We start from the raw sequence: 23,608 nt of genomic DNA, 5'->3' as shown, positions 1-23,608 counted from the left end.
AACCAATCTTATTGATATTTCCCATCTTGAACATCCTTTCACTGAAGAAGAAATTAAATCTGCTACTTTTGGCCTGAGTGCTAACAAGGCACTAGCCTTGATGGTCTATCTATGCTCTTCTACCAAACCTTTTAGAGCTCTTTGAAAGATGATCTCATTAATCTTTTTTAGCATCTATACTATGACCCTTCCTCTCTATACAAGCTTAACATGGCCAACATCTGGCTGCTCCCCAAATAATTAGAAGCAACCTCTACCAAAGATTTCAGGTCAATCAGTCTCCTCAACTGTATATTCAAACTATTCACTAAAGTTCTGGCCAATAGGCTCTCACCTCTTCTACCATCTCTTATTGGCAGAACCCAATCAGCCTTCCAGAGTGGAAAATCCACGCTGGACTCCATTTTGATAGCTCATGAGATTATACATAGATGTGCTAAACCCAGCAATGAGGTGGCTATGATGAAAGTAGGCTGTGCTAAAGCCTTTGATTGTGTTAACTATGACTTCCTTCTAGATATGCTAAGTCATAGAGTTTTTGGTGCCAGATGGTGCATGTGGATCTCAGCCATGTTGACATCCTCCAAATGTGCCATTATGGTTAATTGATCTCTCACTTCTCATATCCCTTACAAGAGAGGCTTTAGACAAGGAGACCCCCTCTCCCCATGCTCTGCATTCTGATAGTTGATGTGCTTAATAAGATGATAGGAAGAAATGTAGAGGATGGGAACCTCTCTGTTCTTCCTCTTCCAACTACCATTTTCAGTATCATATCCTTGCAATTTGCTGATGACACTCTGATCTTTGCTAATGCAAACCCAAGAGCACGTGTTAGACCCTAGAGGGGGGGGGGGTGATTAGGGTCTTATGCTAATCTAATCCCAATTAAAAGTAATTAAAATTATGTTGAATCAATTTGTTCTTGGCAAGAAGAAATATGATATGGATAGAACAATAAGAATGAATATATTATATGCAAGGATATATAAACTAACACAACGAGAGTGATATATCCTATATGATGAATATGTATATATGCAAGGATATAAAAACTAACACAAGGGGTAAACAAAATGAACTAGATAGTGGATCATATAAATAATGAGACAATGGAGAAATGAGCAATGAGTACAAATAAAAATAAACGCCAAAGCACATACAAACACACAATATGATCACGGAGTTCGGACCTTCCGTCCTACGTCTCCGCTCCCCACTCCCGGGGAGAAATCCACTATCACAACCGGGTTTTCTACGTTCACCCGAATAACGTTTACACCTCACAGTGTCGGTTTTCAACGCTCACCGAACAACGTTCACTCCTCACAATCGGTTTTCTAGTTCACCGAAAACTTCACAACAACACACTCGGTTTTCTAGCTCACCGAAAACCTTACACCACTTGGGACGATCCCCGACTCTCGCCACATACTTCTCTCGGTGTACAAGTGTATTACAAAGTGTATCTCACGATTAGGCTCAATACAATAATTGATTGTTGATCAACTATGGATGAGAACACAATGAAAGCTCACACTCAATGTTACAACTCTCACAACCCCAAATATATTATGAATGCAAATACACTAAGCTCATGTGGGTGTGTGTAACAATAAGATTAAAATCAAATATAAAATCAATATAAAACTAGCTTTAATAGAAATGATAATTAACAAGTAATAAATAAAAGCTAGAGTAGAGTTGAGAAAACTTCTCAATAGAAGACAAGATGGAGAGATGGAGATTGGAGCCCAAACAAGAAGATAATCTCCTCCACTTGTGAAAACCAAAACAGCTTTAAACCAAACCCTTAAACAAGCTTAAAAACAAGCTTAAACTCTTGTTAAAATCTTTTAAACCATTCTCTTACTTGCTTATAAAATCTGAGGTAAGGGGGTATATATATGAAACCCCAAAGGAAAGAGAAAGCCAAGAAAAAGACCAAGAAAAAAACCTATGCAACGGCTCTAAAAATAGCTGTTGAGATTGATCTGACACCGCGGCGGTCGACCGAAAATATTCGCGGTCGACCGCGATTCAGATCCCAAACTCAGAAAACAGACAGAGACTTCTTCGGTCGACCGCACCGGTCGACCGATGGAAATTTCGAGCTCTCGGTCGACCGCACCGGTCGACCAACAGACTTTCTGCTATCTACTATCGACGGAATATATGAGCGGTCGACCGGTACGGTCCACCGAAAACTGATATTACAGAAAACAGTTTTTAAAAGATGATTTTTGAGACTTTGGAAAATTGTTAAAAATAACAAATGAAGTCCAAAAATTATGAAACTTTGGGAAATATATATAAACATGTAAATGAACATGTTACAAAAAGAATTTTCCAAATTGCATTTCCCATTTGTGAAAAATCATCATTTAGCAAAATAGTTCAAAACACGAAAATGTAAACATGTGAATTTTGATATTTTGGCTAAACCATGTTTTGAAAATTTGCACAAAGATTATATAGACTTAATAAAATATGTATATGATTATTGTTAAGTCCATAAACTAAGAATATAGTATTTTCACAAATATGCATATTCTATGCAATATATTCTTAAACACAATAATAAATATGAAACATGTGATTTCATATTTATAAACATGAAAACTCAAAAACACATGTATGTATATATATAACTATATATATGCATAGAAACCAAAACTTATGTATATATATATAACTATCTATATATACGAAAGAAACCAATAAATGTGTGTGTAAAGATATTGAGCTTAACATACTTAACACACATAATATAAAACCTAAACTAAATTACCCAAGCTAGATCTTGATCTTTATTGTAGCTCAACTTGGTACACATGCAGATGAAGTTTGAACTTGATCTTTAACTTTGAATTGCAAGGCTTCACCGACATTCCACCAACCTCCTTTGGATATGATCGTTGAAGCTCTATTCCATCCATCCTCCAACTACGTTGTTTGTCTATAATAAATAAGAAAACATAAATACTAGACAAATAACATTAGTGGTAAATTGTTTGTTAAACATCATCAAAATAAGAAGGCCAACAATCTCCCCCTTTTTGATGATGACAAACAATTTACAAAAAGAAATATATGCATGAAGGAAATGAATATATAATTTATAATTCACATGCATATAAGAAAGAATATACTCATAATATTTCCCCCCCTTTGACAACATCAAAAAGGGGACAAAAGAATTAAGAGAGCGAAAGCTCCCCCTATCAATAAGCATGGGTGAGTATGAAGCAAGTATAGGGATTGTTCCCCCTATCAAAATTCCATATAAAATATATGCAAAGAAGACTAAGGCAAAAACATGTGAGCAAGCATAGATGGGAAAAAAATGCTAAAACACAACTCACATACATAAAGACAATAAGAACATATATAAATATATCAAGGTGAAAAATAGTGTCTCATATCAAAGAACATAAAAACCATTTGTATAGGTAGATTTATGAAATCAAAAGAAGAGAAACATGAGAATCATGCAAAAAGTTTTCAAATGAAAACAAATCAACCAAAAGAAATCATAAATCAAAGTTTAAATCCAAAAACGATGTTTGATCAATCAAGAAAATTTTCTTTGTGGGATTTGATCAAACCACATATGGAATAAATTATAAGGCACGAATAGATGATCCATAAGCACAAACACATAAATATCATCATATAAGTGAAATATAATGAATTCAAAGCACTAATTCAAAACAAAATCTTTGATAAAAAAAATTTCAAGAGAGGCAACAATATATCAAGCTCTTAAGCTTGTCCCAACCCATATAATCATTCTAGCATCCGGTAAACATGATTTAAGAATAAACACCCAATAAATCCGGAGGGTTATATAAATACAAACCTCTCATCAAAATCAAAATTATGAAAACAAAAGAATTTGACCAATAAAAGGAATTTGTTTTCATAAAAGTTTAAAATACATTTTTCAAAATCAAGAAAAAGGAAAATAAAAACTCTAAAATTCTTGGTTTAAAAAATTAAATTTGTTTGGTACCCAAGAACTCTTGGTACCAAAAGATTTAGGGACATGACCCCTATCATTCAAGCTCAAAACCCTAGGGTTATGAACCCTCTTGGTACCAAAAGATTTAGGGACATGACCCCTATCATTCAAGCTCAAAACCCTAGGGTTATGAACCCATTTGGACGCATATGGTGCACTAACACGGTCAAAGCAATATTCACTCAAATGACCCTTCCGATTGCAATTTGTGCAATGAAAGAGATCCATTTGTTTTTGTGGACCATTAGCTCGTGCACGGGAAACATTTGCAACCATAGATGATCTTTTAAGATTATTTTGCAAATGTAAAACATTATCAAAACAAAATTTGTGGTCTTTTAAAATCATTTGGCAAAAGTGAAGTCTTTTTCAAATCAAAACAATATTTGGCCAAATGACCAAAACGATCACAATGATCACACTTGAACACACTAGCATGCTTATGATGAACTTTGTGAGAATGAGCATGTGAATGTGTAAGTGTACAAGATGAAGAAGCTACATGAGATGCACAAGGAGCATTAGAGTTCTTATGTTTGTGTGCATCATAGCAAAACTTAGTTAAATGACCTTGACAGCCGCAAATTGAACACTTATAAGTTTTGCTATACATGTGTGCATAATGAGTAGATGATTTTGACTTAGTCTTGGCACACATATTCATAAGCCTCTTATGATTATTAATGCATATTTTCAAAGTTGAATCTAAAGATGAAATGTATTTTTTCATAAGATTCAAGTCTTCATTTTTAGGCACATATGCACTTTTAGAAGTAGAACATAAATAGTCATTTATAAATGAAGCAGTGTTATTTTTTATGTTCTCTACTTCTAACATGGCATCAATCTTAGCATGAGATAAGCTAGAAATGGATGATGATAATTTCTCATTTTCCAATTTTAACATATCATTACTTTCTTTAAGAGCAACATTTTCTTTGGAAATGATATCAAAATTGGAAGCTAGCTTCTCATGATCGGATTTTAAACTAACATGCTTGCAATAAAATCATTATGCAATAAGTTATAGGCATGCAATAATTTTTCACTAGCACAAGCAAGTTCATTATTAGGTAAATCATTACTAGATTCGAACTCGCAAACCTCACTAGGGCTATCGCCTAGTGGCCGTGTGCATGATGCTCCATATGAACTTGAAGCCGGATCCTCCAAAGCTTGTCGGATAGCCTTCAAGTCCCATTGATGTGCTTCAATAAATTTTCATAAGGTGTAAGCACTATCAAAATGAACAAATTTGTTAGGCATAATATTCTAACAAAATATTATTCATTGTAAACATGCGATGATCATTTTTATTCCACTTGGATTTCTCCATAGTGGGCACAATATAGGCATCATCTATAATTTCCCATAAATCAAAGTGTTTAGATTGAACAAAAAGTTTAAACCTAACACACCATTGGGCATAGGGGAAATTATCTAATCTAGGAGCAATATTGATGGCATAACCTAAATAAGATGCATCGTTCAAATCCATAATGTATATATGCAAGCAAGATATAAAAATCAAAAATTGGATTAGCACAAAAAGATAACTTGGATCTTTAACTCAAGGCGAATAGACCTTAAATCAAAGAGCACCAAGCTCTGATACCAATTGTTAGACCCTAGACGGGGGGTGATTAGGGTCTTATGCTAATCTAATCCCAATTAAAAGCTAATTAAAATTATGTTGATCAATTTGTTCTTGCAAGAAGAAATATGATATGGATATGAACAATAATGAAACTAACACAAGGTGATATATCCTATCAAAGAGATATACAATATGATATATGTAAGGATATGCAAAGATATAAAAACTAACACAAGGGGTAAACAAAATGAACTAGATAGTGGATCATATAAATAATGAGACAATGGCGAAATGAGCAATGACCACAAATAAGAATAAACGCCAAAGCACATACAAACACACAATATGATCACGAAGTTCGGACCTTCCGTCCTACGTCTCCGCTCCCCACTCCCGGGGAGAAATCCACTATCACAACCGGGTTTTCTACGTTCACCCGAATAACGTTTACACCTCACACTCGGTTTTCTAGCTAACCGAAAATTTTACAACAACACACTATTATAATCCCACTCTACACCCACTAAGTGTTGAACTAGACGTGTCTCCCTCAAGTGCTCGGTTACAACCTCTCCCTAGGTTCGTCAACCGACGTCACTCCTCTTGGAGCCCAAACAAGAAGATAATCTCCTCCACTTGTGAAAACCAAAACAGCTTTAAACCAAACCCTTAAACAAGCTTAAAAACAAGCTTAAACTCTTGTTAAAATCTTTTAAACCATTCTCTTGCTTGCTTATAAAATCTGAGGTAAGGGGGTATATATATGAAACCCCAAAGGAAAGAGAAAGCTAAGAAAAAGACCAAAAAACCATTCTGCAATGGCTCTAAGAAAATAGCCGTTGAGATTGATCTGACACCGTGGCGGTCGACCGAAAATATTCGTGGTCGACCGTGATTCAGATCCCAAACTCAGAAAACAGACAGAGACTTCTTCGGTCGACCGCACCGGTCGACCGATGGAAATTTCGAGCTCTAGGTCGACCGCACCGGTCAACCGACAGACTTTCTGCTGTCTACTATCGACAGAATATATGAGCGGTCGACCGGTGCGGTCGACCGAAAACTGATATTACAGAAAACAGTTTTTAAAAGCTGATTTTTAAGACTTTGGAAAATTGTTACAAATAACAAATGAACATTTTGAAACCTTATGAAATGATTGTATAGACTTGATAAAAGATATAATATGTTGTTATGAAGTCTATAACCTAGAAATACAATATTTTCATAAAATTGCATATTCTATGCAATATATTCAAAACACTAAATATGATTTCATTAAATATAAGCTTGTTAAAGGTGAAATCATATATAGGCATATAAACATGAAACAAAATAGTATTTTCCAATTCTATTCATTTGTTTCATAGTAAAACTTGAAAACTATCAAACCAAAACATATATGTATATATATAACTATATATATACAAAAACCAAAACGTGTATGTGTGTATATGATTGAGCTTAAAGTACTAACACACATAATATAAATTCCTAAACTAAATTACCCAAGCAATGATCTTGATCTTCAATAAGCTTGACTTGGTAATCTCGCGGATGAAGCTTGAACTTGGATCTTGAACTTTGAATAGCAAGGCTTCACCGACATTCCGCCAACCTCCTTTGGATATGATCGTTGAAGCTCTATTCCATCCATCCTCCAACTACGTTATTTGTCTATAATAAATAAAAAATACAAATACTAGACAAACAACATTAGTGATAAATTGTTTGTTAAACATCATCAAAACAAGAAGGCCAACAGAGAGATATTTGTACTCAATGCCATCTTCTATACCTTTGAAAATATTTCTGGCCTTAGCATCAATTACGCCAAAACCTTCTTGGTTTACTTTAGTAAATTCAGAGATAGAGGGAGCATGTTTGCTTCAACCCTATCCTGTAAGCAAGAGCACCTGCCGCTGACCTATCTGGGTTTACCATTAATATGTGGGAAACTTAACATATCTGATTGGCAACCTCTAATTGAGAAGCTCAAAACTAAGCTCTCACAATAGAAAGGTTCAACCTATCAATTGGTGGTCATCTTGTTATGGCATTTTCAGTCGCCAAATTGAGATATCTTGTCAACAATAGATAGGTATCCCACATTATGGCTAATTCAGTCAACTCGATACTTGAGACAGTCAGAATTCCGATGTAGCTGACTCGCCTAGTCAACATCTCGCTGGGTCGACTCGAGAGGCAGTACATGTCGGTCCTCTCGTTAAAGATGACTCGCCACAAACCTACTTGACTAGTTATCTGGCCGACACCTCATGAGAGCTGACTCGAAAGGCGGTAGCTCTCGACTCCCCTCAATACAAGATGAAAGGTGATTGTGACCTCGAGCCCTCCACTGACAGCGCGTCGATATCACATTAAATGCTTGACAGACGCATGTTTGTCATAAAATGTGATCTCAAAATTTGTATTAATTGTATGGTTTGTTACAAATCAAAATCAATTTCACACAGAAGCAGGCAGAATGAATATAATCTCTTATTGTTTAACATGTGTTCTTTGGGGCGATAGGATGTCTCTCTCGATGCTCGTGTCGAGTTTGCTTCCCTTTGACGATTTGAACGAGATTGAGAACAAACTTCAGCGCCTGGTAGAAGTTTGATTAAATGAATTCGAAACCTGAGCTAGGAATCAAAGGCCGAATGCACAAGAAATGCTTGAGTTCGGTTCTCTTGATTGCCAAAGAGTTCCAAAAGTTTAGGAGCCAAAAGTCCAAAAAAAGTGTCCTCTCTCCTGTAGTCGTTCATGGATTTTTTATAGAGGAGAAGAATCACAACTACCTCCTTAGAACGTGGGAAGTGGGCGTAACCACTACCATAATTCAAGTAGGTGATTGTAGGCAATAAAAATTGTCTTTAATCCCTATCAGAGAAGTTTAGAACAAGACTTCTAAAACCTCACCCGAAAGAGCAAAAAGGGGAAAAACGCTAATATCTCTCAAACCATAAGGAATTTGGCGAGACGGAGGTGGAAAACCTCCTTAGGAAGTTTGGTTAGCCCCATCTCGTTAAGATAGATGATTTTCATATATAATTCGTCCAATTTCGAGTTACGGTTTGATGTTACGACTTGTTTTCGTAGCATGTTCTGGAGCTCGCCTGAAGAGAAACCCCGCCTGCAAAGGAGTTTAGCTCGCATGAAGGCTTCAAGCTTTAAGCTCGCCTGAATAAGTTAGGCTCGCTTGTACGGCCTCGCCTACTAAGCTCGCGTGTATATTTGACGTTCGCCTGCACAAGGCAAGCTCGCCCGACGGTCGGGAGCTCGCCTGCATGACCCAAGCTTGCCTACACGCTTGAAGGTCGCCTGCATGTTTAAAGCTCGTCTGCACAAGGCAAGCTCGCCCGACAGCTGGGAGCTCGCCTGACGATCCCCTTGGGCTCTCCTAATGCTTGAAGCTCACATGCATGATCCAGTCTCACCTGCAGAGCTCGCCTGACAGCTTGAAGCTTGTCTGCATGATCCAGGCTCGCCCGAAGGCAAGTTCGCCTGCACAGCCTAGCCTGCGGAGCTTGCCTGACAGCTTGAAACTCGCCTGCATGATCCAGGCTCACCTGAAGGCAAGCTCGCCTGCATGATCCAACCTCGCCTGCACAAGCTCGCCTGAAGGCCAAGCTCGCTTGCACAGCATTGCTAGCTCGCCTAGCCTGTCAGCCGCCCACTTGAAGCATGGGAGTAGTCGAATCCCTTGAATTAAGAGATTGGTTATCCTCATGACCGTACCCAGCACGGGAGTAGTCATTTCCCACGATTTAAGGGATTTGGTCATGATTCTCCTCATGGCCATACTCAATATGGGAATGGTCACTTCCCATGATTTAAGGAAGTGATTACACTCTCCTTCTTCTCTATAAAAGGCTATGATAAGCCATAGAGAAAGGGTCTTAGGACCCGACCTCTTTGAGGACGAATTACAGAAAACTCAAGACCATATTGGACTCGAGATCAGCCTTGTTCCAGGCATGCCATCGGCGGAGTCTTGGTCTTTAGAGATCAGACTTCTTATCATTCAAGAAGACCAAATTCTTAGCATCTTTGGCCTACAAGCACAAGCACTTGTATGGTCTCGGTTGATTGAACTCATCCAATCAAGCTTCTACTGTGTACTGAAGCTTCAAGCACTTGTTTGGCCTCTGTTGATCAAACTCAGCCAATCAAGCTTCTACTACGTACTGAAGCTTGCCCGCAACTTCGATTAGATCGTCTAAAGGAAGCAAACTTGGCACGAGCACCGAGGGAGGCATCCTATCACTACCAAAGACCCCACGTTAAACAAGGAGGGTATTCCCTCCGCTTCTGTTGTAACTTTGATTCATTAGTTTGTAATAAGATATTCTTATCAATACAAACGAGATCCTTATTTTGGGAAATCAAATTTTACACCTACAGAAGATAGCGACCACAGTGGGAGAAACCGTTTCTTCAACTGAAATGGTGGTGGCGCAGTTCGACGAAATTGCGGCGGGGACAACTGTTGAGTCCCTCATGATCGAGTTTGAGGAGTACTTATCTTCATCCTCTCATGGCAACAATAAGTCTCAGAAGTGCTACAGAGTTGCGCGTGTGGCCCAGCCCCAATTGGCCGAGGTAACCACGTCGGAGAACTCCGCCTGAGCAAGCACAGGGGGTTCTATCTCCCCTAAACCTATCACGGCCAAGCCGGAGGCAAAGGATGCAATTCAGGGCTACTCGATGGGTCGTTGAATGATCCTTGCAGACCCCTATGCAAGAGGAGACGTCAATTCATGTCGGCATGGACCACGCCTTCGCCGTCAACATGAATGCTCCCCTCTCCAAAAGTGCCAAGCAATGGCAACGACAATCTCTCGCCCACCAAAAGACGTAAGTCCTCATCTCCGATGACGGCCTGAATTACTATTTAGGCCTGAAGAGATTCAAGCCAAAATGCAAAGTTCCCAAAATTGGTGAATTTAGTATTTTCGGCGAGCATAGCAGTTCAGGCGAGCCCCACGAGCTTCGCTCCATGAGCAAGGTTCCCAATTTTGACGAACCGCTCTAATCAGGCGAGCCCAACCCCTACCCAGGCCGGCTCTGCTCTTCAAGTGAGCTTCCCAAATCTGGCGAGCTTCACAAATATGGTAAACTCTATAGTTCAAGCGAACTTCATCAAGTTCGCCTAACGGCCCAACTTCACCCGCAAGCTGACCTTCGCCAAAAAGGCAAAGCCGCAGCTCGCCCAACAGGCGAACCTCGACAGGCCGAACCTCGTCAACACATACGAGCTCACCAACAGATGCAAGCTCGCCTAACAGGCAAACCTCGTCAGACCGAGCCTCGCCGATGAGCTCAAGTATGCCAAACAGGCGGACCTCGGCAAGCTCGCCTAACAGCTCGACCCTGCCTGCAAGAAATGGTAGTTCGCCAAACAGGCAAACATTATCTGAAAGAATTGGAGGTTGAACCTCGCGAACCTCGCCTGAATGAACAAACGGCTAAACTTCGCCAACATGCCCAAGCTCGCCTATCTAGGCAAGGTCACCTGAGTTCAACGCTTGGGAAATTTCCCAAGCGTTCCCATTTGGACTCTCTTGAGTCTCCTCCATTTGAGTGCCAGCAGTCGGTTGAGGCTCAAGATCGCCTTAAACCTCACCTGAACGACCAGTCGGCTCGACCTCGCCAGCAGTCGGCTAAAGGTCGCCCAAATGCTCGAGTTCGCCTGCAGTCAGCTAGAGCTCGCCCACATTCCAAACCTTTCCTGTCTCGACACAGTTGGTTGGATCCGACTCTTAGGGAATTTCCCAAGTGTCCTCATGTCGGCTCGCTTGAGCCTCCTTCATACGACTTCACGTCTCGTCCTTCCGATGCTGGGGGTTGTCACTATCAACCTATAGGAGATCTCAGAGGACGCTTGACTTACAAACGCACGCCCTATGAGACTTACGATGATGTGGAACTCCCCGCCGCAACTGTCAATGTGACGGGGAAGTCCAAGGCCATTGATCATGAAGGTATCCACCAATGCATTCGTGCCTAAATGAGGGTAGCCATTCCGTTCGACTATACGTGCCTAGCACCCGTCTCTGACGACGACGCTGATGATTGCTCGGCGGTGGCAACGTCGTAGGCTTCAAGCTCTATTCAGGGTGAAGGCGCAGAAGTGCACATGACCAACACCCCTGATGAGATATCTAGGAGACTCGACGAGCAACAAGCAACCATCAATTCCCTGAAAGAGATGTTGGAGAAGCTTCTGAGTGAGAAGAAGAGGGAAAAAGAGAGAACTTCACGGGCTTCGTGTAAATCCACGAAGCACAAAGAGCGAGTGCCTACTCCTTCTCACTCCTCATCCGAGTCATCTAAAGGAGCATCATCTTCGAATCATAATCTGAGGGACAAAAGGCTCGACGAGTTCCAAAGCCAACTCAACGCCTTGAAGCTCCATAAGCATATGAATAAGCTAGGGGTTGTCAGACCATATCCAATCAAATGGGATACAGTCTCCTGCTCGGCAAAGTTTCAGCCACTGGACCTCCTACAGTTCGATGGCAAGACTTCTCCTACCCAGTATATTTACTACTTCCAGACGCAAACTGGACACATAGTGGGGAATGATCCTATTATGACTCGACTGTTCATTGGCACCCTCAAGGGGATCACTTTTGAATGGTTCCGCAGATTAGAGCATGAATCCATCACCTGCTAGAAGGACATGGAAAGGCTCTTCATGGCCAGATTCTTCGATGATGATAAAGAAGTATTGTGACCACTCTGCTAGCTGCAAAGCAGAGGAAGATAGAGTCTGTAAGCAACTTTGTCAAGAGGTTCAGGAACCGATCGTTGCATACACATGATCAGATTTCCGAAGCCACTCTCATTGAGATGTGCCGGAACAATCTCTCCATCAACATTCTATCCAATATAGGTGCTGTCATAGGTCGCTCGTGGAAAGACTTAATCCGCCAAGGATAGCAAGTCGAGAGCATGCTCAAGTGCATGGGTGCTGAAGGGCCATATGAATTTCAAGGGGGTGATGACCAAGACATCTTGGTAGGGGAAACCACCTCCTCATCTAAACCCTCTTTACAACAGAGGGCAATGCTTCGAAGCACAAGAAGCCCTCATGGCATTTGTCGAGTTCGCCAACTCGGACCCAAACTATGTGGCCGATTGCGAAGACTTGGCTATTATTAGCCAAAGATGATCAGTGACGCTTATATGCGTAAATCGCCTGAGAACCTGCCTCCGACGACAGCTTCATATCCATTCATAGTAGAGATGGTCTACTCGAATGGGCAATGTGTTAGCAGAGGATTTCATCCTTCAACTCCTGCGAGGTCAACTAAGGTGTATTTACCCTTCAAATCCTGATTCTCGCTGGAGTGGGGTGGTCTCGGTTTCTCTACGGAACCATGTACTACCTCAATTCTTCTCTCTGATCAATTGGCTCCATGAGACTATCATGTTAATGATCACCTCTGATAGTCTATTCACTCGTCGATCATTTTCAATAGGATGACGGGTCCACACAAAAAGTTATCATGTTAACCGTCACCTCTGATAACTAATCTCCTCTAATTCCCCCGTTAATCTTATTCATCAGGACAACGGGCCCATAGGAACTATCATCACCTCCCGCTGTGGCTGTTTAATCATGACCAAAGTGATTAAGATCCTCTCATTGGAGCATGAGGCTAAACTGCTCCTTACATCTCCCACTCGGTCAAACCTTCCTACAATTAGAACCAGAGCCAAAATCCCCTCTCGATTCCTTCCAAGAACGAGAGGTCTACTTTCAAAATGGATGTCTAAAACTTTGAATAGTTAGAGTCATACCACATCTCTCACCTGGTCAAACATTCCTACAGTTAGGACCAAAGCCAAATTCTCTCACCAATCCTTTCTAATGAGATGGCGGGTCCCCAAAACTATCAAGTTAATCACCACCTCTGATAGTTATTTCTTCATCAGTCTCATTCAACTGGACGATAGATCTCTTAAAACTATCAAGTTAACTATTTACCTCTGATAGTCTCCTCTAAATTTCCCCTGTCGATCCTCTCCAATAGGATAATGGGACAAACTCCCACTATCATGTTAACCATTACCTCTGATAAAATCAACTTTCCAATCCTCTCCAATAGGATGGTAAGCCCACAGAGTTGCTCAAATCGCAACAAACAATCTTGTCATGTTAACATCACACCTCTGACTAAAATCTACTTACCGACTCTCTTCAATGGAGAGGTAGGACCACAAAGTCACTCCAATCACAACAATTCCTATCAGGTTAACGATTACCTCTGATAGCTGACACCGTCATTCCTACAAGTGACATTGTCCGATCAGTCATCATACTCATACGTTCCTGAATGACCTGATCCTTTCCGAGCGTTCTAATATCCTTAGAACAATCGAAGGGTAGTAGCCTACTATGTGATAGCTCCTATAATAATCAATCATCATACTCATATGTCCTTGAATGATTTGATTCCCCCAGCACCGTCTTTCCCACAAAAGGCGTTGCTGTTTGATAATGGCCCACCAAGCGATGTGCCTTTATCCAAATAGTGGCCTACCATGCGATGTGCCGCTATTTTGGGTTCGTCTTTACCCCAAGAGAAGACAAATCAGGGTTCGTCTTTGCTCTAAGAGAAGACAAATCAGGATTCATCTTTACCCCAAGAGAAGACAAATCAGGGTTCGTCTTTGCTCTAAGAGAAGACAGACAAATCAGGATTCATCTTTACCCCAAGAGAAGACAAATCAGGGTTCGTCTTTGCTCTAAGAGAAGACGAATCAGGATTCATCTTTACCCCAAGAGAAGACAAGATTCTCCTCAACTCCGATAAGTATACGAGTATAAACTGCTACTCTTTTCCTCCAACCGGTGCACGAGGTGAAACTACCCCTTTCCTCCAACCGGTGCACGAGGCTAAACTACTCCTTTCTTCCAACCGGTGCATGAGGCTAAACTGTTCTCTTTTCTCCAACGGGTACACCAGGCTAAATTGTTCCCTACCTTTGACGGAAAGTTCCTAGAGAATGTTCTTAAGGATAACCCGACGACCTCCAACTGGTATACGAGGCTAAACTATTTTCTACCTTTGACAAAAAGTTCCTAGAGAATATTCTTAAGGATAACCTGACAACCTCCAACTGGTATACGAGGCTAAACTTTTCCTTACCTTTGACGGGAAGTTCCTGGAGAATGTTCTTAAGGATAACCCAACGACATCCAACTGGTATACGAGGCTAAACTGTTCCCTACCTTTGACGGGAAGTTACTGGAGAATATTCTTAAGGATGACCCGACAACCTCCAACTGGTATACGAGGCTAAACTTTTCCTTACCTTTGACGAGAAGTTCCTAGAGAATATTCTTAAGGATAATCTGGCAACCTCCAACCGGTACACACGGTAAAACTGCTCATTTCCTCCAACCGGTGAACGAGGCTAAACTACTCCCTTTTTTTCCAACCGGCGCACGTGACTAAACTGCTCCTACCCTCCGACTGTTATACGAGGTTAAACTGCTCCCTACGCTCTTAATCCAAACGCCTCAAACGGATAAAGATAGAGGAGAAATCTTAGCATTGAGCCTAAGAGAAACTCATCGATAACTTACCATGCTAAGGGCAAGAGCATGGCTAGTCCAACTCAAACGGCAGTTGGTAAAGATAAATCAAGTCCGTTGATAGATAAGGGTTTGCTCAAAATCCTAGATGGCGATCATCAGTTGCGAGTGAAGAGGTCAACTTCACCGAGCTCGTTGGAAGGCTCCTCACTCCGTCTGAGCAGTGATCACTTTGCAGGTCTTCATATCCGAAGTATTCCAGACCCCATGCAGCCTGATTCGGGTCTGAAAATTTTAGAGGGGGTTCTGTAGGTAATAAAAATTGCCTTTAATCCCTATCAGAGAAGTTCAGAACAAGACTGCTAAAACCTCACCTAAAAGAGAAAAAAAGGGAAAAACACTAATATCTCTCAAACCGTAAGGAATTTGGTGAGACGAAGGCAGCAAACCCCCTTCAGAGGTTTGGTTGGCCCCGTCTCGTCGAGATAGGTAATTTTCATATATAATTCGTCCAATTCCGAGTTACAGTTTGAAAGTTATGATTTGTTCTTCGTAGCATATTCTGGAGCTCACCTGAAGAGCAACCCCGCTTGCAAAGGAATTTAGCTCGCCTGAAGGCTTCAAGCTTTAAGCTCGCCTGAATGAGGTTGGCTCGCCTGCACAGCCTCGCCTACCAAGATCGCCTGCATATTTGAAGCTCGCCTACACAAGGCAAGCTCGCCCGATAGTTGGGAGCTCGCATGCATAACCCAAGCTCGCTTGCACGCTTGAAGCTCACCTGCATGTTTAAAGCTCGCCTGCACAAGGCAAGCTCGCCCAATAGCTGGGAGCTTGCCTGACGATCCCATTGGGCTCTCCTAATGCTTGAAGCTCGCCTGTATGATCCAGCCTCGCCTGTAGAGCTCGCCTAACAGCTGGAAGCTCGTCTGCATGATCCAAGCTCGCCCGAAGGCAAGTTCGCCTGCACAGCCTAGCCTGCAGAGCTTGCCTGCATGATCCAAGCTCGTCTGAAGGTAAGCTCACCTGACAGCTTGAAGCTCGCCTGCATGATCCAGCCTCGCCTGTATAAGCTCGCCTGCACAGCCTCGCCTGAAGGCCAAGCTCGCCTGCACAGCCTTGCCAGCTCGCCTAGCCTGTCAGCCGCCCACTTGAAGCATGGGAGCAGTCAAATCCCTTGAATTAAGGGATTGGTTATCCTCATGACCGTACCCAGCACGGGAATAGTCATTTTCCACGATTTAAGGGATTTGGTCATGATTCTCCTCATGTTCATACTCAATATGGGAATGGTCACTTCCCATGATTTAAGAGAGTGATTACACTATCCTTCTTCTCTATAAAAAGGCCATGAGCAACCATAGAGAAATGGTCTTAGGACCCGACCTCTTTGAGGACAAATTACAGAGAACTCAAGACCATCTTGGACTCGAGATCAGCCTTGTTCCAGGCACATCGTCGGCAGAGTCTTGGTCTTTGGAGATCGGACTTCTTGTCATTCAAGAAGACCGAATTCTTGGCATCTTGGGCCTACAAGCATAAGCACTTGTTTGGCCTCTATTGATCGAACTCATCCAATCAAGCTTCTATTGTGTACTAAAGCTTCAAGCACTTGTTTGGCCTCTGTTGATCGAACTCTCCTAATCAAGCTTCTACTGCATACTGAAGCTTGCTCGCAACTTCGATCGGATTATCCAAGGGAAGCAAACTCGGCACGAGCACCGAGGGAGGCATCCTATCACTACCAAAGACCCCATGTTAAACAAGGAGGGCATTCCCTCCGCTTCTGTTGTAACTTTGATTCATTAGTTTGTAATAAGCTATTCTTATCAATACAAACGAGATCCCTGTTTTGGGAAATTAAATTTTACACCTACAGTGATTTCTAACCATTCAGGCGAGGTTGACGAACAGGCGAGGTTGACATGTGAACCTCATTAAGCGTTCAGGCGAGCTTAAACCATGTTGGCGAGTTTGGATCGTGCGGGCAAACCTCCTGTAGGCGAGCTTGGCTCGTGTAGGCGAATTTTGGCGAGCTAAGTTTTAATCCAGATGATGATCCTAAAACCTTTATAGAAGCAATGCCATCTAGAGATGCTTCATTTTGGAAAGAAGTTGTCAATGATGAAATTGATTCTATAATAGGCAATAGTACTTGGATTTTAGTAGATTTACCTCAAGGATCAAATCCAATAGGATGTAAATGGGTATTTAGAAGAAAACATCATTCTGATGGTTCTGTTCAAGCTTTTAAGGCTAGATTAGTAGCTAAAGGGCTTAGACAAAAAGAATGCATAGATTATTTTGATACATATGCACATGTCGCACGTATAACATCTATTAGAATTCTTATTGATGTGACATCTATACATAAGTTATTTGTGCATCAAATGGATGTCAAGACTGTATTTTTAAATGGAGATTTAAATGAGGAGGTTTACATGGAACAACCGGAAGGTTTCATTCTTCCAAAAAAATGAAAGAAAAGTATGTAAACTAATTAAATCTCTTTATGGTCTTAAATAAGCACTAAAACAATGGCATGAAAAGTTTGATTCTGTTATTTTGTCTTATGGTTTTAAAAATAATAGTGTTGATAAGTGTATTTATTCAAAATTCACTGACAGATATGGTGTGCTTGTTTGCTTGTTTATCGATGACATGTTAATATTCTGCACTAACATGATTGGCATAAATGAGAAAAAAGAGTATCTATCTTCTATGTTTAAAATGAAAGATTTAGAAGAAGCATATACTATTTTAGGGATTAAAGTTAGAAAACATAGTGGGAGGTTTTCTTTAAGGGTCCGTTTGGTTGGTTTCCTAAAAACCAAGAAAAGGAAATTAGAATATGGAAATCAATAAAATATTATTTTTATCCATTTTCATCCCTAAAACTCACCCCTAGCATCCAATAAAATATTATTTTTATCCTCCAACTCATCTCATCTCATCTTTTTTCTTACTTTTAAAAATAAACCAAACACAAGAAACAAGTCACATCATCCAACTCATCTCATCTCATCTTTAAAATCACTCACATCATCCAATAATATGGTGACAACTCATCTCATCTCATTAAAATTTCCTTTCCATTCATTTCCTAAAAAACATGGAAATTGATTTCCTTAAGTATGAGTACATCATCCAATAATATAATGACAACTCATCTCCTCTCATCTATTTTCTTATTTTTAAGAATGAACCAAACACAAGAAAAGAGCCTATTATAGGAAATAGGTTTTCTATAATTCATTTCCTTATTTTTTTAGCCAACCAAACAACCTCAAAACAAGTTTTTTTTAAAAATCACTCACGTCATCCAATAATATGGTGACAACTCATCTCATCTCATCTCATATTCTTTGATTTCCTTCTTTTTTTAGCTAACCAAACAACTTCAAAGCAATTTTTTTTAGGAAATAGGTTTCCTATTCTTTGATTTCCTATTTTTTTGGCGAAACGAACAGCCCCTAAGCCAATCACATTATATTGATAAAATATTGAATAAATTTAATCATCTTGGTTTTAAAGATGTTAACACCCCTTTTGATCCCAATGTCAAATTAACTACCAATGCTGGTGGAGCTGTAGCACAGCTTGAATATGCTAGTGCAATTGATTATTTAATGTATGCTATGCATTGTACTAGACTTGATAATTTTGAGGATTTTATTTTACAATTTGTAAAAAGTTTAGAGTGTTTATTATAAATTCTATAAATTTTAGGGTTTTTTGTGTTATTTATCGATTTTTAATGTGTTTATATGTTTGAAATATTCAAGGTTTTTTTATAAATTTTGAATTAAATACAAACAATAGCATCTTTTTGTGTATGATTTAACATATAACTATTATTACACAATAAAACTTTTTAAATTATAATTCAAATGGGACTATAGCATTTACACTAACACTTTTCTTGCCTTTATTTCTTGAAATATTTTCATGACATCTTTCTTATCAATGTTACAAAATATATATATGTTTCAATATAAAGACCAAATAAATATTCATATGATCATCTCTTATTTGGTTTTGAGGAATTGAGGGTGAGGGCGAAGAGATGAAGCAATTGCGAAGAGTAGAAGTAAGTTGTTAGGTTTATCTTTCAATCACGGTTCACAACTCACATATTTAATATCCCTCTGTTTTCGTCAAAAGTTGGTTTTGTTATGGAATTCATTATATCTTCGGTCGATTACAACAAATTCGAAAGAGATAGTCTTTTTATAAGACTTCTTTTACACAACAAAAGGAAAATTACAACTTTTTGGAAACAAACGCAGGATCGTTGTTTGGATCGCTGCTTGCGTGGGATCTTTGCCTGTGCCGGGGGTGCGTTAGCCCGTGGACCACCGATTCACAGATTCTGATTGAATCGTGAGGAGTTTAGTGATTCTTCCTTCGTTTATCGAAGTAGGAATTTGAAGTGAAGATCTTATCAAAGTAAGACGATCACTCTTCTTAAGATCAAGTCAAAGCTCGAATCTCAAGGAATTATCAGAAGCTCAAGTACTCTGCTCTGTCTGCTCCAAAATGCTCAGCAATCAGCTTCCCCTTCAAAAATCGATCTCAGTGGGGTATTTATAACCCCTGAACAAATAACTATTTCCGAGACAGTGTTTGCTGTCTCGTCGGCCAAGACAGTAAAGACTGTCTCGGGTTCTGAGACAGTAAACACTATCTCGGGTTCTGAGACAGTAAATACTATCTCGGAAATCTTCAACTGCTTGACAGTTTTCTTGTAACTGCCTTTTCACGTTTCAAACTCCGTTATTTTGACAGTTATCAACGTGATTCTCGCCCACGACGTTTTCCACGTTCCTGAACAGTTGGTGGCCACGTGTCGGCGGTTATAAAATAGTTTCTGAACCTTTAAGAGCTGTCTCGCGTGCGAGACAGTAAAGACTGCCTCGCATGGCGAGGCAGTAAAGACTGCGTGCGAGACAGTCTATACTTGTGTCCTTTTTTATTTTTGGATGACCTCCTTTTGAGCTGTGTTTGGATATCTTTCAGCATTTTTTAACGCCTACAGATACCCCCTCCAAAGTGTTCCAGACTTATTCTTTTATAGAGGAGTCTGGGACACTTTGGATAAGACAGGCGTGACTCACAGTCCCTTCAATAATTGGTTGAGTGGATCGTGGAGAGGGGCTCGTAAATGAGTTCAACTCTTGACCTCTTTATCTCTCAATCTATCCAGTGCTTTGTAGAATAGTTAAGATTCTTTCGGTACTACGTTTATCGCTTGACCGTTGTCGAGATCTTGAGTTAAACCTGGAATTTATACTTATGAGTTCAGCTTTTGTCACCAAATTGATACTGCATTGTTAATCACTGTATCAGTCTTCATAAGAACACAGTTTATACTCATGTATTTTTTTTGGAGTATTCAGGTTATTCTTAAGAATATTCTAAGTGATATTCTCCAGAAATTTCCTGTTGAGGGTAGGGAAACAGTTTAGACTCGTGTACCTATTGGAGTATTCAGGTTATTCTTAAGAATATTCTGAGTAATATTCTCTAGAAACTTCTTGTTGAGATTAGGGAAATAGTTTAGACTCGTATACCTATTAGAGTATTCTGGTCTCTTTTTTGTTGGTAGAGGCGAACCCGATGATGGAGAGGAAGAATTTTATATTCTATCTCCTGGTCTCTTTTTTGTTGGTAGAGATAAACCCAATGATGGAGAGGAAGAATTTTATATTCTATCTCCTGGTCTCTTTTTTTTGTTGGTAGAGATAAACCCGAAAATCAGAGAGGAAAAATTTTATATTCTATCTCCTGGTCTCTTTTTTGTTGGTAGAGATAAACCCAATGATGGAGAGGAAGAATTTTATATTCTATCTCCAAGTCTAAAGAAAACTCAAAGTGGGGTCTCCACTTAGAGAATCTGGACAGGTTTGAATAATCCTAACTATCATAAGGTTTGATTATTCAACTTGAAAATAGACCCCTCGTTCGTGTAACGAATCGAGAGAAGATTCTGGTTGTGGTCCTAACTGTAGTAAGGTTTGACCAAGTGGGGGTTTGAGATGATCCTAACTGTTTAAAGGTTTGATCGCTCGATTTGCGGACTTCTCGTTCGTGGAAGGAATCGAGAAGAGATTTTGGCTTTGGTCCTAACTGTTTAAAGGTTTGACCAAATGGGAATTTGAGACGATCCTAACTGTTTAAAGGTTTGATCGTTCAATTTGTGGACCTTTCGTTCATGGAAAGAATCGAGAGGAGATTTTGGCTTTGGTCCTAACTGTTTAAAGGTTTGACCAAATGAGGGGTTGAGACGATCCTAACTGTTTAAAGGTTTGATCGTTCAATTTGTGGACCTCTCGTTCATAGAAGGAATCGAGAGGGGATTTTGACTTTGGTCCTAACTGTTTAAAGGTTTGACAAAATGAGGGGTTGAGACGATCCTAACTGTTTAAAGGTTTAATCGCTCGATTTGCGGACTTCTCGTTCGTGGAAGGAATCGAGAAGAGATTTTGGCTTTGATCCTAACTGTTTAAAGGTTTGACCAAATGGGAATTTGAGACGATCCTAACTGTTTAAAGGTTTAATCGTTCAATTTGTGGACCTCTCGTTCATGGAAAGAACCGAGAGGGGATTTTAGCTTTGGTCCTAACTGTTTAAATGTTTGACCAAATGAGGGGTTGAGACGATCCTAACTGTTTAAAGGTTTGATCGTTCAATTTGTGGACCTCTCGTTCATGGAAAAAATCGAGAGGGGATTTTGGCTTTGGTCCTAACTGTTTAAAGGTTTGACCAAATGAGGGGTTGAGACGATTCTAACTATTTAAAGGTTTGATCGTTCAATTTGTGGACCTCTCGTTCATGGAAGGAATCGAGAAGAGATTTTGGCTTTGGTCCTAATTGTTTAAAGGTTTGACCAAATGGGAATTTGAGACAATCCTAACTATTTAAAGGTTTGATCGTTCAATTTGTGGACCTCTCGTTCATGGAAAGAATTGAGAGGGGATTTTGTCTTTGGTCCTAACTGTTTAAAGGTTTGACCAAATGAGGGGTTGAGACGATCCTAACTGTTTAAAGGTTTGATCATTCAATTTGTGGGCCCCTCTCGTTCATGGAAGGAATCGAGAAGAGATTTTGGCTTTGGTCCTAACTGTTTAAAGGTTTGACCATGTGAGTTTTGTGACGATCCTAACTGTTTAAAGGTTTGATCGAATATGAGTTTTGTGAGGGAAGATTGATCCAACGAAGTGATCGAATCTCATCTCAGCAAAAGCGTATTCGAAAATCACCGTGGGGATGTAGTGTTTATCACTTTGTTTGTAATGATCGGGTTATCCCTAAGAAAATTACATATAGCATTCTTTCGAGAACTTCCCGTTACATGAACCATCCACCCCCATCTTTCCTTACGAAACTGGGTTCATCATTATATTCAGCTGCATGATCGGGTTATCCTTAAGAGTACCATGCATGGTGCTCTCCAGGAATTTCCCGTGAAAGAAAGGAAATAGTTTTGACTCATATACCTGTTGGAGCATTGAGGAGCAGTTTATACTCGTATACTCTTTGGAGTGAAGGAAAATAGTTTATACTCGTGCACCCAATGGAGTTAGAGTCGTCTTTACTTGGCTTGTTCCGCCGTTATGACACCGGAGTCAATTAAGGCTTGGATTTTGTTTTTGAGTCCAAAGCAAATCTCGGTGGGATGAAGAACCCTTCTGTGGTACGCACAATAGTTTGGATCCGTAACCCTCTTAGCTCCCTCCTGATCTTTGATAGGTGGTAGCTCAATTTTGTCATTAGCGAGGAGGTATTTCAATATGGCTGGAGCTTCATCATTTTCGAAAGAATACTCCTTTTAAAACTTCGGATCGAGAGTTGCGTTCCCAGCGATTGCAGATGTCGTCGGTCGGCTTCTCTCAGTTTTCTTTCTTTTAAGAAAGTGTTCAGCTTGCTCGTCACGAAGTTTTAATTCTTTCCAAGTGGTTGAAGGCACAATCCCCAGGGCTTCCAGGACGTCGATTAAGAGATTATTGTGACATGTTTGTAGGATGAACTCCTCTGTAACAGGATCTCTGCAATTCATTGCTTTGTTACGGAAGCGCTTGACAAAATTGTCGACTGACTCTCCGTCTTTTTGCTTCTCATCTAGAAGGGTTCCGATTGACACTTCGGTGTCATATTGATGCTCCCTGGCTTGAGACGTCGGTACCAATCGAAGGCGGGCCCACGAAGGGTGCCAACGAATGACCGGACCATTAAAGCCTCGTTTCCAGAGATCATGCCCAAATGAGACTTGAAATAAATCAAGTGCTGAGTAGGTGAGCTTTTCTCGTCAAACGGTGTGAAGTTAATTGTAGGCTGTCTAAAAATTACAATAGATAGCTGATCCTCATTGTAGGCGTATAAAATTACCTATAGGTCCCTTAGCATGGTTCAGCATGATGGTTCGACAAATCAA

Source organism: Asparagus officinalis, chromosome 8 (assembly GCF_001876935.1).
Source record: "Asparagus officinalis chromosome 8, Aspof.V1, whole genome shotgun sequence".
NCBI classification, from domain to species: Eukaryota; Viridiplantae; Streptophyta; class Magnoliopsida; order Asparagales; family Asparagaceae; genus Asparagus; species Asparagus officinalis.
This window is presented reverse-complemented; position numbering follows the sequence as displayed.